This window comes from Triturus cristatus, chromosome 5_1 (genome assembly GCF_964204655.1).
Source record: "Triturus cristatus chromosome 5_1, aTriCri1.1, whole genome shotgun sequence".
NCBI lineage: Eukaryota > Metazoa > Chordata > Amphibia > Caudata > Salamandridae > Triturus > Triturus cristatus.
Genome location: NC_140587.1, coordinates 880,650,531 through 880,668,660, shown reverse-complemented (window position 1 = coordinate 880,668,660; position 18,130 = coordinate 880,650,531). Strand labels below are relative to the sequence as shown.

Below are 18,130 nucleotides of genomic sequence, written 5' to 3'. Positions count from 1 at the left end.
TTAACCCAAAATACCCCTAATTTTGAACAGGTGAAGAAAATATGTCTCCATCCTTCTTGATCTTCAGCCAAACATTGAAAACACTTATTCTCCACCTCGGGATGGATTATATTCAATGCCTTGGGGGTAAAATAAGCCAGCCAAAGAGACAAAAATGCCATTCTTTTAAAATTGGCCGCTCTCAATACCCTGCTACCTGTTAGGGATACGGTCTGCCACTCCAAACTGGAGAAGGAACATTGCGTCTCCTGAGTTACTTTCTCCACGAGTGGCGATTCATCTTAGGAGCACAGTACCAGTTGCCCACTCCTCTAAAATTGACAATAAAAAGCGCATTCGCTAATTTAGTTGGAGCACCACAAGATAAAAGATTTATTTTGTTCATAAAATTTACAATTTGTAAATATTGAAAAAAGACCATATTATTGTGATCACGACATCTGATCTGTACTTCCTGCCATGTGATCACTCTCTCCTGAATTATAAAATGCCCCAATTCTTCCAAACCACAATCCTTCCAAATTTTAAGATGACTGGAGTGGATATGCAAGCCCAAGCTTTTACACTCGCTTTTCTTCAATGCGTGAAGCCCAGAAGAGCCGCTTCGCTTGAAAAAAAACTGTAGTCTACTAGAAAATTCCTGGAGAGTTTTGTATCTAGATTTTGGGGGGAGTTTTGAAGTTTTAAGGAATGTTGGGGTCTGCGAGCCAGCTTCTTGTATCATCTTATCCAAAAACAAATGATCTAATCACCCTGTCGTGGAGAATAAACATGCTGTTAAATCCAACACTCCTGACTCGTATTATGTTCTAATATGTGGTAAAGCCAGTCCGCCTAGATTTGTATCAAGTTGTAACACTGAAAGTTTAACTCTAGAAGCCTTCTTATTCCATACATATGACCTGATCTTAGATTCAAGGCCTCTAAAATAGCAAATATAACCTTAATAGGTATGTTAGAAAACAGAAAAATCAAAAGAGGAAGTATAGACATTTTAATAAGTGACACCCGCCCAATCAGGGTTAGCGGAAGGCGTGACCAATTTTCCAATAGTTTCTCAATTTTTCTACTTGTTGCCTCATAATTCAATTTAATTAGCTGCCCATATTGACTCATAACAAAGATCCCCAAATAACGTATTGGATTTGATCTAAGAGCCTGCTGTTTTAAATTTGCCGGGAGAAACTCGATATCTGTATTCAGCGTTAAAATCTCAGTTTTATTCTGGTTAATTTTATAGCCCCCAATATGTCCAAATTGGCTAAATTCAGCTAGTGTCCAGTCTAAATTCTGCCTTTCGGGACTGAGATAAAAAATAGCATCATCAGCAAACAGTTTTAATTTTGCCATACCCTGATTCGGGGCTTGAATATCCATATTCGCTCGTATTTTTGTAGTGAGAGGTTCTATAAAGAACGTAAATAATAGGGGCGAAAGCAGACACCCTTGTCTGGTCCCACGATTGATGTCCACTGACCCTACCTGGGTTGCATTAATTGTTAACTGAGCCTGGGCCCCCTGATAGATGTTCCGAAGCATAATAATATCTTGAGACGGAACACCAAACCTGTCTAAACCCAAAAATAGGGCCTCCCAATTAACCAGATCAAACGCCTTTTCAGTGTCGACCATCATAATACAAGCCAGCGTCTTATTGATATTAAAATAATCGAGCACTTGAATCAGAAACCCTGTATTGGATGACATAGTCCTCCCAGCAACGAACCCTGACTGATCATTGTGAATCACTTCCTGAGCTAGTGGGGTGAAACGCTGTGCCCATATCTTCATCAAAATCTTATAATCAGCATTTAACAAACTGATTGGTTGGGGTTTTTATTCTTTTTAACAAAACTCACCACAATCGCCCTCTTAAACTCAGGGGGGACCATACCTACAAGCTTTACATAATTAAACAGTTTCCTCAAAAAAGGGATCAGCTCGTAAGCAAATACTTTATGAAATGCAATAGGTAGTCCGTCTTCGCCACAAGCCTTTGCTCCAGTGATAGATTCTAAAAACTTTCAAAATCTCTCCAGGAAGTATATCCCATTGCACTTGTTCAGCTAAGTTGTTAGATAGTTATGGAAGTTCTACCCCTGCGAAATATTCATCTAATGCTTCCTGTTGAACCATGTATTTAGTGGTATAAAGATGTTGATAGTGTTCAACAAAGACACAAGCAATCTCTTCCTTTTCAGTCACTAGAATACTGGTCTTGGAATTTATTATCTCCATGATAAGGGCCCATTCTTGTTGTGTCTTTGTGGACTATGCAAAAAGTTTTCCCACCATTTGACTTTCCTCGTAGACCCTTTGCTGATAGGTCCGTGAGCTATTATTTTCCTGTACGATTAAGTAATCCCTCAATGCCTTCTTAGCTTTTTCCCACTGACCCCGTAAGGGGGAGTTTCATAAACTTGAAACGCTTTCATGGGCTAGCTGTAATTCCGCAATTTTCCTGCGTCGACTTTTCACCTGTGCTGCTGAAATGGCAATCATCTGTCCACAAACTGCTGCCTTAAATCCACCCCATACTGAGAAAAGTTTAGCTGTCTCTTCATTCCTTTTAAAGATGTCGAGTATCCACTCTCTAAATCCTTCTACCCATTAAAGATCTTGAAGAAGGAGGCGGTCCATCTGCCACCTGGACCTGCTCTCCCCCAAGTCCTCAATTTCTAGTTTCACTCTGACATAAGAGTGGTCCGAAAAAGCACTCACACCAATTTCTGCTTCTGTGAGCACTAGACAACGAGATGTTAAAACATAGTCTATTCGTGAAGCTTTCTGAAACTGGCGAGAAAAGCAAGTATATACCCGACTACCACGATTAATTTTTCGCCATGAGTCGTTTAGCTGAAGATCTTGTATTAAACCCTCAAAGAAATTTTTAGTCTTTGGCTTCAGCTGTTTTTTTCTTCTTGTTTGAGGTGGCTTCTCTTAAAACTTGGATGTAGTAAAAAATCCCCACCCAGAATTATCTGACCAGAGACCCCAATAAGAAGTTTGTGAAGTGTTAATAGGGCAGATGGATCGTCCGTAATTGGACCATAATAATTGATGAAATTCATAGTGCACCCATTAGGCCTCGCCATGACCCATATCCATCTTCCCTGGTGATCTCTCTTTACTTGGACAAATTCCCAGGCCACATCTTTACTAAAATAGATGGCCACCACTCTCATCGCCACCCCAGCTGAGGCAGAAAAAGCTCTAGAAATACCCCCAGGATAAAAAGCCTCGGTAGATTAGTTTTTAGGTGGGTTTCTTGAATAAAGAGGATTTGAGGCTTTAACATTGTGAGACATCTTTTAAGCCCCCCATGTTTTTGTCCATTCAACATACTATTAGCATGTAACGATATAATACAGCACTTTCTAGTTTGATTCATATTTCCGATATCTCAGTAAATATTTTTGGATCAGACTCCTATTTCAATCATCTAAATCCTGTTTGCATCTGCTCTTTTTACTCTTTTTACTGCCATAATCCCACACACACCTGCCCCAAACCCCATGGACACCCCCTAAGAGAGGCGGTGGTCCCCACAGACCCCGCAATTCACATCTCTCCCCGCTTTCTACACTATGGGGTGCCCTGGACCTGCACCCTGGGTGATCTACCCCCCCACACAGCAGTGAAAACCTAACAATCAAGAGTCAAAGATCAAAAGTATCCACACATTCATTTTGCAATAGAAATCTCTTTCAATAAGTCCTGGGCTTCCTCTATGCTTGACAACATATGACATTTTCCTCTAACCAACACCCTAAGCTTAGATTTCTGTGCAATAGACACCTGAGCCCCCTGGGCTTTGAATAGATACAGGAGTTTCACAAATTCTTTATGTCTGCGAGTCGCCACCACAGACATATCTGCAAAAATCCATAATTTAGTACCCTTGTTAATAGAGAACTGTCTCTGCTGAATCGTCTTAGCCAGAATGTTATCTTTCACGGGATAGTCAGCAAAGTTAGTCAGAATTGTGCGAGGGAACTTATAATTAGGAATGGGATGAGCAGGAACCCAATGTGCCCTAGTTAGGTGTCGATTCCGATCCTGTAAACCCCGGGTACGAATGGTCGGATGGAGCGTTTTTTCTGTCCGACTCGTACCCGGGAAAAACACCTGACAACCTCGCAAGTACGATTCGCACAGAAATACCATTACCGGCCGAGTCGTAAAAAACACCGACCGGCAAAAAATTACATACAAATCTCTGTCTGGACGGCGCACACGCGACGTCCGGACGGAGTCAGGCAGCGTTTCACGGACCAGCAAGTACGATTCGTGCAGACGTCACTCCGCACGCAGCAGTTTTTACGGGAGCCAAAATCTGCCGGGGAATTGAGGACGACACAAACAAGGAGCCCCGGTACGCCACGGACAGCGATGGACCCCAACCTACGCGTCATCCCGGCCCTCATAGCCTACCACCTCTTATACAGAAACCGACGCAGACGCCGCAGAAGGTCAGAACAACCCCCAGGGGCAAAGTGGGGGTGTGTGTGTGCAAGGGTCAGGAAACATAACCCACACCCCACAAATTACTAAAACATCACGCACAGTAATTACCACCATGGACTGGTCACTTCGGGGGGCGTGTCCACCAATCCCACGTCCCGCCACACCGGAAGTTGGCTTGGACGCGTACCCGTCACCACCACAATGGTGGTACGGCACATACCACGCCCACCCCTACGTCACACCAACTACGCCGGTACGGCCTGTACCCACGTCCCAAAGGCATGGGTACGGGCCGCACCCCCAAAGTTGGGGTCCCCCAGGGGTACGGGCCCTACCCTGGCCAACAGCGCGTGTGTATGGCACATACCACGCCCACCCCTACGTCACACCAACTACGCCGGTACGGCCTGTACCCACGTCCCAAAGGCATGGGTACGGGCCGCACCTCCAAAGTTGGGGTGCCCTAGGGGTACGGGCCCTACCCAGGCCAACAGCGCGTGTGTACGGCACATACCATGCCCACCCCTACATCACACCAACTACGCCGGTACGGCCTTTACCCACGTCCCAAAGGCATGGGTATGGGCCACACCCCCAAAGTTGGGGTGCCCTAGGGGTACGGGCCCCACCCCGGCCATCAGCGCATGGGTACGGCCCGTACCACGACAGTGGACAGATACATAGGGGTGTGTGCCTATCACTCCCAGCAGTGGCCAGACATATGAGGGGTGGGTGCCTATCACTCCCAGCAGTGCCCAGACATAAGAGGGGTGGGTGCAGAGGACCCCCAGCAGTGCCCAGACATATGAGGGGTGGGCGCCTATCACTCCCAGCAGTGCCCAGACATATGAGGGGTGGGTGCCTATCACTCCCAGCAGTGCCCAGACATATGAGGGGTGGGTGCAGAGGAACCCCAGCAGTGCCCAGACATATGAGGGGTGGGTGCCCATCACTCCCAGCAGTGGCCAGACATATGAGGGGTGGGTGCCCATCACTCCCAGCAGTGCCCAGACAAATGAGGGGTGGGTGTAGAGGACCCCCAGCAGTGGACAGACACATGGGGGTGGGTGCAGAGGACCCCCAGCAGTGGACAGAGACATGGGGGTGTGTACATGACCCTCCGATGAGCAAAACTCCATGGGTGCATGAAGGCATCCACAATGTGCGACAATGTTGAGAGTGCCATGACAACACATCACTGACAGCAGTGTCCCACTCCCATGATGATGGACGTCCTTCCCCCACTGCATGACACACCACATGTGGGTGTGATGACAAATTACACATGCATACCCACCCCTGGCGGAGGCAGCACAATACACACACTGAGATCATGCCACAAGACTGCATCCTCATGTCAAACACCACTAAACTAACAGAGCCAATGGGAACACACACTGTCACCCACATTCCAGGAATGATAGGAATGTACAGGTGCCGGGGCAGCCAACAAGTCGTTGCCTCCCATGGAAGTAAAAGGGTGGAGTACACACAGACACAATGCCCACAATTGTCAGGCAGGTGTCCAAATACCCTGCAGAACACGTAACACATGTGTGTGAGGCAGGGAGTACACACATGCAAAGTGCGGAAAAGGGAAAATGTCCACATGAAGTCATGTCAATATACTCCATACACAAGTACAGTGTCCACCAAGGATGCCACAAACAATGCAGTTGGAGACATTGCAGAGCATGCATGGCCAAAGTCGAAGGGATGTGTCACACACCGAGGAAATGTTGACACAGCTCAGCACAACAATTGGGAAACACCCAGGGAAGATGACAGGTGCCACAGAGGAAGGAACACACCTTGGGACAATGTCACCATGCAGTAAGAGCTAACATGACCTACGAATATATGCAGACACCTTGTAAAGGCATGCAGATACCAGGGTCCGCCACATGAGCAGGACACAACAACATATACCAGACACCCAACACATCATCACCACCCCAACTCAGGGAGCAGCAGCACCAGCAGCAATACCAGAAAATAAATAGTGTGCAAACGAAAAAATAACAACCACATTCAGCATCTTGAAGAAAAGTAGCTACAGTACACCATTCAACAAGCCCATAGGCCACGCCAGGTGCGAAGTCCCGGGGGGGGACACGTTGGGACGCGTCTCCCCAAGCTCGCCTGCACATATCATCCACAGAAGGGGGGGCATCATGTGGGGGGGAAGAACCAGGCACCGCAGGGACAGGAGGGGCAGGGGTAGGTGTTGTGGGTGCAGGGACGGACGACTCCACCATAGGGGGAGGGGCAGCACCAAAGGAGGAGGGCAGTATGGCGCTGCACACGGCCGCAAGCTCTTCCAGTGTCTCCCCTGCACCCGAAAGCACCACAGGCCCCAAGGAGTGGGGGGGGGTCGGAGGGATGGGTCACAGCGCAACTGGCGGAGGGTGTGGACAGGGGGGGGACTCAACTACCCTGCCCGGGGAATCCCTCAAACGCTTGCGGGGTGGTGTCACACTGGGGCTGAGGGACGGACTGGCCATGAAGGACACTCTGTCCGACTGTTGGGCAAGAGAGCCAAGGGGAGTGGTATTGGAGGTAGTGGGTCGTGAGGAATGCGGACTCCTACTGTGACAGCGTGGCTGCTGTTTGCCCCCCGACCCAGTGCCTGTGTCTTCTCCCCCCTGTGTGTGCATGACAGGAGGTCGGCGCTTGGCCTTCCCTGGTTGTGTGCTGCCTGTGTCCAGTGGGGTGCATACATGGAGATGTCTGGGTGTGCATGGGACAGGCATGGGAGTGGGAAGTGCGGATGGTGCCGGGGTAGGGGGGGACGGAGCGCTGCAGGAGACCCACCGCTGCCGTCAGTGACGAGTCCATGGACCTCAGCAACATCCGGTGGTCAGACATCACTGATGACATGCCCTCCATGTACGACACCATCCATGTCAGCAGTCTGGTGTGGCCATGGAGGACACGCAGCAGCGATGTCCGAGCACCCTGCAACTGGCGCTGAATGTCCACAGACTCTGCATTGACGGCAGCAGGGGAGACAGGGGCAGGGGGTGCTATGCCTGGCACAAAGGAGACATGTTTGGCGTACCACAAACTCCCCTCAGAACCCAGAACCCCTCATCCGACTAGCTAAGTGTCCCATTCGTTAGCCGAGGTTGAGCTCGGCAGTCCCAATGTATAGACAACTCAGAACAAGCGACTTACAACATCCTCAGGAATGGTGGGAATCAGACATACCTGTTCGTCATTATTCTCAGATCAGTCCACAACAGAATAGACACAGACAAGGTAAAGTTGAAAGAGTTCATTCAATGAACCTCGTGTCCTAAGATGCAGGACTGTGGCCAACATAAGCAGACAAATGGTTAAGGCCAGAAGCATCAGCATTGTTGCAATCTCATAGACATTGAAGGGAGCAATCATAAGAAACTGACAGTGGAAACAGCAACCTTCCTGTCGCCAGTAAACTAATAGTAGTATCATTCGACTAATAGAAGGTCTCTAAGCTAGAACGGGGGACCCCCACCGTACAGATCAGCTCAGTGGAATCACATCACAGGATCATCTAGTCCCATCTCCTGCTAAAGTCCTCCATCACAATGAAACTTAAACGTGCTGCACTGCAATATGGCAAGCACTCGTCTATCAGGTATCTGCAGCTGCGTGCATGTTATGGCTAACTAGTGGGATGATCAACCTGCACACAACAACATGCACCTTCTAGTCACCCAGACTGTGTGTGTACACAATGTACAGTACAAGCTCGCTGCTCACTGTGAAGGATGTCAATCAACAGACAATCCTCATGTGAACTCGAGTAGGCATTTCAAAAGTAATAACATGCAACTACAGTGTCGCGTGCAAAAGCAGCAAAATTGGCAAGATGGCTTACTAACAACTAACGCGGTGGTGCCAACTTAGCATTGTACATAGGGAGATAGGAATCGTCACTACACCCCCCCTTGTTCGTACCACTAACCACTAGGGGCGCAAATTCGAGAACGCAGAGTTCAAGTTTGATAGAACGGAACCAAGAGCATGAACTGTCCATAGAAGGGAAGCGAAAAATTCAGAAAAGAAACGTCAATTATGAACGATGTTGAAGGGCAATTAACCATGTAAAAGGGGAAAAAATATCACATCGACGGATGCACCATGAAATGAGCAGGGCTAAAGTCAATCCATCAAGGTATAAGCACAATAAGTTGCAACATCTTCCAAGAGGAAATCATCTGAACGTTCCGAAAAATTTGTCTGCCATCCAGTTCAGCAGGGGGAAAGAACACACGTGTTTCTCAACAATCGGGGCATCCAGCACAATTTGTGGACAACAGGTGGGGACATCAAGATGACTTCTGGATAAGAATTAATTTGCAGCCGTTCCGATGTCCCAATTGCCTAGGACTCCATGTGCAGCAGCACAGGCCATGATACTGACACCAGAACAGTCCAACTCATGAGCCACTAAGGGGCTCATCAGTCGATCAAAATCTGGGTCAGGAGACACTGAGTTACACAGGTACAAATCCCGAGCCCATTCGAATGGACAATCTAGGCAATGAAAGACAGGTTGCACGCAGGTAAAGAAGGGAAACCGGAAGGACAATCCATAGGCACTGCTTAAGGTCGCCAGCGGCAGAGTTCCATAGAATTCAAGCATCTTGTTCCGAAGATGGAGCAGCCGGTGCATGCTGTCTTGTAACGCAAGTTGTGAAGCCACAGCGTAGTACGCAGATCAATTATAGCACCCCAGCTACGAGGGCGAGAAGCAAAGGGACACCTCTGAAGACGCTAGACAAAATCGAATGATGAAATGCGGGTATCACACCAAACAGAGTTTGGAAGGAGGTCACGAGGCCGGAGCCCACAATGTAGAAAAAAACAGCCAGGCCACACGTTGACGAGGCATGAAAGATAGTTTGAATCCGAGTCCAAAATATGTAGTGGGAGATCAGTGTTAAAAAGCGCTTGCACCTCTGTTTCTCGGGAGGAAGTCAACATGACTTGTTTTTGAGACAATGGAGCCCTTATTCTGCTCATCTTGTGGAACTCTGCTTTCAAGGTTGGAATAAAAGGCCAGATGGATACATCCAGCCGGCCATGCGGGGGTGGGAAAAGGACTTAATGACAGAAAACCACTCGTAGTGATACAGTCAGGAATTCCCGGAAGCATCCCACAGCAAACTTCATCATTGAATAGCACATAATTACCGTTAGCAAGCAGCGTACAAGACGGGGTCATGACTGGCACACGAATCCCTATCAGAATACAAGCTACATCATGAGCGTGCATGTGACAAGCACCATGCTATTGAATGTGCCTACACACCACAGAATGATCCGGAATGGAAGTGCACCCTTCACCTCTTAAATACACCTCCTTGCCATCTCTCACGCACCTGTTGTCGCCTAGCACGGACACAAGGGACCCGAGCTACTGGGAGGGTGAGGATGAGAACGGAGGGTGCGGCGAGAGATGGAGTGCTGCTTTCAGCTCTGGGAGCAGCCTCCGCCCCCTCTGGGGGCTCAGCCTCGAACCCGTCAGCGTCATAGTCGGTGTTGGGACTGGACAGGTCCTCCGCCTGACTCCCCTCGGCCTCCGTGCCACTTGCTGCGCCAGACTCTCCAGCACTGGTGGCCCCGGTGCTGGATACCTCCCCCACATCCATGCCAGTGTCTCCCTTGGTTTCCCCCGACGGTGCTGTGGCCAAGGTGAAGAGACAGGAAATGATCAGACACCTGAGTCCAAACTACATAGGACACAGCGCATAGCATGAACAGCAACATGAGTGACATCTACAATACTACAAACATATGTAGGCCCTGCACCACACAGTTGGTTTACCCACCATGCCACTGGGAAACAATGGGGAGCATGACACAACAGCAAATCACTTGATCTAAATCGATACAGAGGAGCTACTCTCTGGGGACAGTCGAGCACTGCATCACTGGCATGGCACAGTCACCTACACCCGCAACTGTCCCCCGATGCCAGGGACACGGATGATGCCACCTGACATGTAACTACCGGCGTTGCACGATGTGACTATGTCATGTGTGTGTCATGTGTTCCCATGAGCTTGCTGTAGTTGTTCCGTGACATGCATCTGCAGTTGCTGCATCCAACATGTGTGTGCGTGTCGATGGGCATGGCACACTATTACGCACACCAGGCCACATGTGGAATCAGACGTAACAGGTGTATGTATGCATCGCACATGGACTTGCGAGACAAGGACATATCTGCGTAGTCTCAATGTATGTGTGATCTTTCCTGACATGTACTCCTTCATGGCAAGGTGTGTGGACTGTCCTATTTCAAGAACATGTGACCTGTGCCTCTAGTGTCCCGCAACCGGTCTGTGTGATAATACATCCTTCTTATGCACATATGTGGATGTCTGTCACTCCTGTAATGCGTCAGCCTCTTCACTAACACTGGCCCACAGCTAGTTCCATGGCATGTCATGTTGACCTTGCACACCCACGTGTGTAGCTGACTGTTGTTAGGGGTGTTACCTGGCTGGCATACGTGTCCTGGTTGCATTGCACAGTACAGACTCTGTATGTAGCATATGTGTAGTGGCTGTTGAACATGTGAAGGTCTGCAAAATCTTCCTTGTGTGCTGCATTCTGCACAACATGGCAGTGGAGAAGGCCGTGCCACTTATCCTGGATCCTGATGAGCAAGATCATCCACCCGTTGAGGATGAAGGGCTTGGGCATGGGGCAAGTGACGATGAGGATGAGGATGAGTATGAGGACATCCGGAGTCAGCTTATCCACAACTTCTTCTCATGATGGTGAGTCCCTGTGTTTGAGTGTGCACGCTTAGAGCCTTGTGTGGCATGTGTTGCAATGTGTGTGTCGAGCTGAATGTGTGCCAAGTGACTTGGAGGTGTGTTCTGATGTGTCATACATGTGATAATGTCATTCACCATATTTGTGCAGGAACACAAAATTCATTATAACCATGTTGACAACATCAATCCTGTAGAGTGCATGTACATGTCTGCGGATTACTAGCTCATCGCTGACTTGTTGTGTGTCTGTCTTCCCCAGGTTCCTGCGGCTGTCGTCTGCTCATGTCATCATTGCACTCCTGCTATTCCTCATGAGTATTGCAACGTGTGCTGGATCAGAGTTACATGCACAGACATGGTGAAAAGTCATCTGGGGTAAGGAGTGCAGCAAGGCGTTTTGTGGGTGGTACGTGTTTGTGATATGTGGGGACTGCTCCTGTGCATGTTGTGTTACCATGCATACATGTCGACTCGCCATGGGCCACGTGACGTCTTGCATGGCTCCCATGAATTGATAGTCACCCTTCCTGACAGTCATCTGTCATGGATTGTGGATTCTGATGAAGGCATCAATGTGTGTATAACGTCCCTCAGGAACATATGGGATGGCCATGGTGGACATGGTGTGGGACATCCCCATATGAGGCTCAATGCGGAATTGTAGACTCTCTGTGTGCAGCGAGGGGTGTGATGCTCAACCCCTTCACTTGTGTGCCAGCTCAGTAGGATTTACCGCATCTGTGTGTTGCAGGGGGTGTCCAGTGTAGGTCACACATATTCAGCCGAATGACCTGTGCCTCTGTTCCAATGGATGCAATTCCATTAGTGTGAGGATGAGTAATAAAGGTGTTCGTCACACTCCAAGGTGCCTCGTCTCTGTCAATGCAGGTCTCTTGCCACATGGCATGCGGCATCTCTGGCATACTTGCTGTAGATAATGCATAGGAGTCCATGTGTAGTTTAGCGACATGCATGCAGTTGATCATTGATTAGGCTCCCTATTGGGCATGTAGTACATGGTCGTGTATGTTTTTTGGCGAGGTCAACCACACAATGGGCCATCACCAGTTGCTGAGGGTGTGTCTCCTATGCGCAGGTCAACCTTCAGTTTCCTGATCCGGTGTAATAGTTCTTTGGTGATTGTGCATGCATTGTCTCTGGGTGTGCCATGTGACAGTGGACACTCCTCACTTTACACACGTGCCTGGTGCAGTTGTCCTTCTGACATCCTAGTCTTTGTGTGCAAAATGGGCATTTTGGCAGGGAGTTGGCGCCTGCTGCTGCAGGCCCTGCACAAGCACCCAGTGGCCACACACACAAGATGGTGTGCATCATGTTTGGCTAGCTCACATATGCCATGCTAGCCCACTGCATCTGTAACTCATGCTGCAACGCCCTCTGCATCATGCACATGATCCACAGATAGATCCACTCCAAGTTACGACAGACCATCCCCCAGGTCCATGACAACATCCATCTCATATACTGCCCTGCCCTCTATGGAGCAAGTACATCCAAACTCCAAGGACACTGGTCCACTTCCAGGGGGCATCTGCACACCTCAGCTTCTACACCCTGCGCCCCAGCCACCTTACCGTTCACCATAGATAGCTGCAATGGATCACTGTCTGCTGCAGGGTGTCCTCCGCACACCCCACCCACACTCAGGAGGCAGTACACAAACCCGACCCCACACCAACCTTGAATGTCTGTAATCCTAGATCCCGTTGGTCAATCTCCGTGCATCCAACCTTGCCCATGCCACCGTTCTTCACATCCACCATACTCCAGCATACAGGACATTGTACTCCCACCTGGCCACACATACCTGGGACTCCCTCCCCGGGTACCTCCACATGGGCCATGACCTCTACGCCTTGATGATGATCTCCCAAATAGGTCTCTCCTCACAGTTTTGCAAGCACCCCCTCAGCAGCCAGCGCCCATCACAGGTGAGTATGGTGCTCCATGCCTGCATTGAATGATACCTTGTGACCCATGTGTGTCCTGTACCAGACTCTGTTCCCAGGGTATGGATGGCTGGAGTTGGTTCAACACTCAGGCATGGTTAGACATTTCCACACACATTTGTCATAGAATAATGCAAAATGACAGCAATATCTCATGTGCAGAACAATGTGAATTTATTTTGGGTGGGGTGAGTCTTTTGGTAGATGTGCGAAGGTGCTCTACCGGGGGAATAGAATCCAAAGTTCACAGGGGGAGATGGCCTCCTTGGCATTGGAAGTCATCAGAGTCCAGACCACAGTGTTGGTCATCATTGGTCAGACTGTGACCAGCAAGTCCATGTGGCAGAGAATGTCATTGGGTGAGGTGCTGCTGTTGCGCCAGAGGGCCAGGTGCCAGGCCAGGTGACCTGGGAGATGGCGATGGTCTGCTGACTCTCACGGTCTTTTACGTGGACGACCCACTGTTGTATTCTATCTATTGCATATTTCTATGTTTGCTTTTACCCACTCAGTGCCCTTCTAGTGGAATGCTTCTGCACTGTGATGTACTTCGGAATGTTGGGTGCTGGTTGAAGATAAGCCACAGTTGTGATGGGGCTGAGCTGCCTGCTGGCTGCTCCTGGTGGGGCTTATTCCAGGATACTTATCATCTAACAATAAATCCTCTTGAAATACCTCAACCTACATTACTACACCCACCTTCCTCCGGGGACCCTCAGATGCAGGCCTTGACGATGTTAGGGACGCTCCGTCAGATGAATCCTCCTCCTCCTCCTCCCTCCCTGTGTCTGGTGCTGTCTACACCTGGTGGCACAGGGAGGGTTTGCCAGACTTTGGGCGATCTGACGGAGTGATTGGCTCACAGCCCTGTGCACCGCCAGGAGCTCAGCCAGTCTTGCCTCCATCCGTCCTTGGTGTTGTTGATGACTGGCATGATGCTCGACCTGCAGGTTCTTTATCTCATCGGGGGTCCCTTGCATCCCGGAAAGTCTGGACATGACCTGGTCCATGCCTCTGGTGTCACGCCGGGATGAGTCCAGGATGTTGCGTATGTGTGACATACCGTGGTCCTGAGCTGGCTGGTCAGGTTCGCGCCTCCGCCTGCCTCCACTCCCACCACCCCTGCCCACACGAGCCTGGCCTACCGTTGTGGGCACATCGGGTCTACGGGACCCCTGAGGGATGGCATTGGCAGGGTTGTCTGCCTCCTCCTGGGTGCCCGCATAACCTTGTCCCTCCTGGTCAGACTGGCTGTGTTGTTCAGTGCGAGCAGGGATCCTGGGTGTGTCCTGGGATGTGGCGGGAATGGGGGTGGTGGTTGGCACAGATGTACCTGACGCAGGTGCTGCAGGAGCTTGTACACCAGAGGGGCCAGGTTGGTCGGGGTCATCCACGGAGTGGTGAGAGTCATCGCTGCCAGTGGGATCGTCTTCAAGCGGTGCCTGGGACTGTGATTCTTCCCCCCCAGTGTTGGGGGGAGATCGTCGACGTTGCCCTATGTGTGAGAGAGAGACAATGTTAATGCTGTTTCATGCCACATCGATGTTTCATACATATTCAAGTTGACACAGTTCCCCCAGGTAGTTGGATGCCCCTAGCATTCCTCTCAGTCTCCACTTGGGGATGGATATGTTGCGGGGGACAGATTGGGATGTTCTCCTGAGTGTGTGACCTGTAGATAGTTGGCTCTGATCAGGCGCGCAACACCCATTGGGCTCACTGGGCTTCAGCCCCCCCGTCATGTGTGTCAGCACGGCTGAGACAGCCTTGTGGGATGGCGTCTGTCTAATTGCAGCCGGACCCGAGTACTTCACAGGTCTTTGGAAGACCATTTACTCGTTAATGAGGCTTTTTTTGTGTTTTCACCCCTTCTTACAGCCACTCTGCCTATGGCTGGAAGTTTTAGCCCCCCCCGAAATCTTTTCCTCCCCCATCCCCCGGAAATTGGCTCTAGTTGCCTGCCTGGCTCTGATGCTTACTTGGCTCTGGATTGGTCTTGTTGTGTCACATGTCCATTGCGGGGGTGTGTGCTTGTGTTGGGGGGGGGGTTTGTGACCGGCCATGCTGTTGTGTGTAGTGTGAGTTGTAATTGGGTCTCCCAGGTGATGTGTGTGTCCCCTCATGGTGTATGCTGGCATGACAGTGTGTGTGAGTTCCTGTGCTAGATACCTGTGCTTGTGGAGTTGGTGTTTGAGTGTACAGTGGTCCCAGGAGGGCCTTGTGCTGCATACAGCAGGGCCCAGTGTCAGCGACCTTGTTAGTAGTTTGCCAGTCCCTGTGCATTGTGCATGGGTATGTCCCTATGCCATATGGGCTGAGGACATTGTTGTCTGCATCTCATTTTCACGATGTGTTGTGTGGGGCCCACCCTCCCAGCCTCCCGGACATCCAGTCTTGTGTTTGTGGTTGTTGTAGCCTTGGACATGGCCTTGCCTTGATTTGTGAAGGTTGACGTTCGTGGCATGGGCGTGGTTATTGAGTGTGGTTGTGTGCGGTGAGTGCTTGGGGGTAGGTGCGTGCATTTGTTGTGGTTGGGGTGTGGATGCCATTCCCCCCATGTTACGTGAGTTGTTTGTGTACTCACCAGGCTCTGCGACTCCTTCCACTCCATGTAGTCCTACCGGCGGTAGCATGGCCATCACCTTCTCCTCCCAGGGATGGTAGTGTACGGGTCTGCGGGGCAGCCCACCTCCAGTGATGTTGGTCTGGGCATGTTCTTCATTCATCTTCCTCTTGACCGCCCTGCGCAGATCGTACCACCTGGCTTGGCATTCATGCCTGGTCCTTCAAACGGGCGCAACAACATTCACCTTGTCGACAATCCTCTGCCACATGGCAGATTTTTCAGCTATACTGGTCTGTCTGACCATTGTTCCAAACAGCTGTGGCTCGACTCTGATGACTTCGTTGACAAGGAGCTCCAGCTCTGCCGTCGTGAACTTTGGATTCTTGTCTGTGGGCATGGTGTGGGGTGTGGGTGGTTGTGGGTGTGTGGGTGTGAATGTGTGTGTGTGTGAATGTGAAGAGGGGGATGTTTGTGGGGGAGGTTGTGTGGAGGTGTGTGAGTAGCGGTGTAGCGGTGTAGCGAAGGTATGAGTTATGTGGGGTGGTTTGTGTGTGGGCTCTGTCCGCAGTAGGTCTGTTGCAAAGGCTCATGGTTTGTGTGTGTGGGCCCTTTTTATTGGTCAATTTTTGGGTGTGGCTGTGTTTGAATTTTGGTGGGTGTGTTATAAGAGGTGGTTGTGTTTGGGGCCTCTGTTGGCCAGTTTGGATGTGGCAGGTCAGTCATTGAGTTGTATTTTGTTGTGTAGACGTGTTTTCTGTTGTTGTGCAAGTCGCTTTGACCCTCCTTGTGCTGTTTTACACTGTCCTGGTTCTGTATGTGTCTTTTTGGCGTAGGTACGATCCGTACATACGCGATGCTGGGTGAGGGTGCTGGGGTACGGTGTTGGTGTGCGGTGCGTACATGCGGTGGGGGGCTGGGGGCACAGTGCGTACATGCGGTGTTGGTGTGCTGTGCGTAAATGTGGTGGGGGGGCTGGGGGTACAGGGTGTACATGCGGGGCTGGGGTACAGTGCGGACAGGGTGGTGTACGGTGCTGGCATATTTGGGGGTGGGGGGCTGTAGGGCTCATACATGGGCATGAGTTTACCCATGTACATGTGTGCTCCTGCCTTGGCTCCGTACGGGCCTTTTTACGTGCGATTGTGTATTCGGACGGACGGTCGGGATCGTACTTGCGCGCTCGGACTTGTGTTTTACGACTTGTACGTGAGACTGTCCGGCTCACTTTCGCACACTTTTCCCGACGATATTCGGACGTGAAAACTTTCCGACGCACTCTCGTAGACTTTTCCCGACGCTATTCGTAGATATTTTTCACGAACGAATCGTACTTGGCCGTTTGTACGGTGCTTCTACGACTCGTACGTAAAAAAATACGGATACGAGTCGTACGCGAATTATTTTTGACGGATCGGAATCGGCACCTTAATGTTAAGTCTCCAGTAAAATCACGAAGCACGTTTTGCTTGATGAATGATTCAAACCATAAGAGAGTATCAGCTCCCTCGCTCCCCTCAGGTACTCCGACATTCTGAAGATTAGAGTGGCGTGAATGGTTCTCCAAATCTTCAAGCTTAATCTCGAGTACAATTTTGTCTTCCGCCACCAAGTTAACTTTCTGGGGCATAGAACTCATCTGATCCTCCAACTGACCAATCCTTGATTCGGCTTCTTGAAATCTTTCAGGGATGCCCGCCACTGCCTCTTCGATTTTTCCGAGCCGAAGATGAATAGCTACTATCTCATTCTCTTGAGATTTTTTCATGTCTCTGATCTCATCCAGTATGGGATTAAGTAAAGTTTTAATTTTAAGTTGTTGCGTAATGGCTCCCCAGTTGGAAATTCGGACTCCTTTTGTAAAATGTTACTGTCCAGACAGGCTGTTTGACCTAGCAGTTCCGAGCCACTCTTCATTAGGGCTCGAAATGGTTCCTGAGACTGAGGCCAGCTCTCCAACTGTTGCTTTAAAATGTTTTTGAGAGAGGAAGATTGATCAGGGAGTGAAAGGGAGTGAAAGCTGAACTGATGAAGCCGAAGGGCTTGCTTGGCAGTGCTCTGGTTGTCCTTCCTCTAGCAAAGTCCATGTTGTTGCCGAAGGCATCGAGGGTGCCGGAACCGAGGCCCGAGAAGGTGGAGATATATGTAACATCTGCAGAGAATTAATTGCAGCTTCCTCTGATGCTACTGCAGAGACTGTATTTAAACGTGGCGAAACTTGAGCGGCTGTGGGCTGGATGTTTTTTTTCGTGAATAGTGGAAATTCTTTAGAGTTCTTCAACTCCACTTTTTTCATCCCTGGCACAGACTCACTAGTCTTGTTAGTCTGCTCCTTCTCACCGACATTCAGA

General features: G+C 49.9%; 1 pseudogene; it reads right to left on the bottom strand.

Moving 5' to 3' along the window:
* Positions 1–17,547, bottom strand: part of LOC146831566 (uncharacterized) — a 47,834-nt pseudogene extending 30,287 nt beyond the window's left edge.
* Between the last annotated feature and the right edge of the window lie 583 nt (positions 17,548–18,130).